The following is a 1825-nucleotide window of genomic DNA, read 5'->3' as shown; positions in this document are numbered from 1 at the left end:
GCAGGAGAGGACTCTTTAAAGTAGAGACACTACATACTGATATAAACCTGAACATCAGCAGGAGAGGACTCTTTAAAGTAGAGACACTACATACTGATATACACCTGAACATCAGCAGGAGAATATTGGAAGCTGATGCAGAACACCAGAGGGCGCCTTCATCCTGCTGAGGAGGAAGAGGAGCTAGAAAACGTGTAATATGAAAGATAACTGTGTTCATGTCAGAATGAATTGTGTGAGTGGTTCATAGTAACAGTTTTACCCTATTCACCTGGAGTGTGTACAACAGGTGTGAGTCTTTAAAGCATGTCTCCTCTCTCACACACACCATACTGTCCACTGTCATTCCTCTCTTTATTCTATATTCTGATACACACACACACACACACACACACACACACACACACACACACACACACACACACACACACACACACACACACACACACTTTATCACCAAATCATGCAGGAAAGGAGTTCTTATGTTAGTATGTTCAGATGTATGGACTGAAACAAAGAGATACCCCCTGTGGAAGCCGCCGACTGCAGTACTTCAGGTACTACCCTAATGTGTGTTCAGATAGAAAGTGAAGTCAGAGTTGAGAAATGCAGCTCAGTGTTGGAAACGTGTGTGTTCAAGGTGTGGCGTTGACACGGCAACAGGAACAAGACAGGCGTGGCTGTGTGTCAGTGTGTGTGATTATTATGACCTGCGGCTGTGTTTTAGTGTGGATCAGAGGTTGGGAAAGTGTTTGTGTGTAACCAGGTACTGGCAGGGTGTGTGTGTGTGTGTGTGTGTGTGTGTGTGTGTGTGTGTGTGTGTGTGTGTGTGTGTGTGTGTGTGTGTGTGTGTGTGTGTGTGTGTGTGTGTGTGTGTGTGTGTGTGTGTGTGTGTGTGTGTGTGTGTGTGTGTGTGTGTGTGTGTGTGTGTGTGTCTGAGGTGCAGGGTGTGTCGGCTGCTCAGTCATATCTGCAGCCTCAGGACAAAGTTTACACAACGGTGGAGATGTAATGTTTTGATAAACTCACCAACCATCAGAACCCAGACAACACAAACAGTTCCTAATAATCATGAGAATAGAGAAATCTGGTGATTATAACTATTATTATTTATGATATCATAATTATTTTTAAAGTACTATAGGTACAGTAATGGAAAACAATAAATAAATCCACATTTCTATTTTAAATAAATGATCTCTGATTCAAATGTCTTTCTAAATATTTAATCAAGTACCATAAAGATTGTTTTTCCTTTATTTAGGGGCAAAGCAATAAGTGATTAAATCCGTTTTTTTACATAATTATTTAATAAAAGATTAAACGCTTTTTCTTATCCTCCATTTATTTCACAGTTCATCACTTTTTTCATAAACGGTTAGATGTGTATTTTTGAACCAGGCATCTCTCTGAACCTCTGGGCTGTTTTTATGAGGACGTTTGAACCTTCATGACACCAAATAAAGACGGATCCATCCAGATAACCTGCTTGTATTGCAGCCGGGCAGCCGGGCAGCCGGGCAGCGCGCAGCCGGTCAGCATGCAGCCGGTCTGCGCGCAGCCGGGCAGCCGGTCAGCATGCGCCTGGTCAGCGTGCAGCTGCAGCGATCTGAGAGTCTGAGTGAGAGAAGTTTCCATGAGAAACAGAGCAAGTCTTCAGTCTGTATTTCTGTCTCTTAAACGTCTTTGTGTCCTCAACATGTAAATAGAGTCTGCAGTGAACGTCAGGAACAACGCCCCACACACACACACACACACACACACACACACACACACACACACACACACACACACACACACACACACACACACAGAGAGTCATATC

This window comes from Notothenia rossii (genome assembly GCF_949606895.1).
Source record: "Notothenia rossii genome assembly, chromosome: 9".
Classification (NCBI taxonomy): domain Eukaryota; kingdom Metazoa; phylum Chordata; class Actinopteri; order Perciformes; family Nototheniidae; genus Notothenia; species Notothenia rossii.
Note: the sequence above shows the minus strand (reverse complement) of the source record.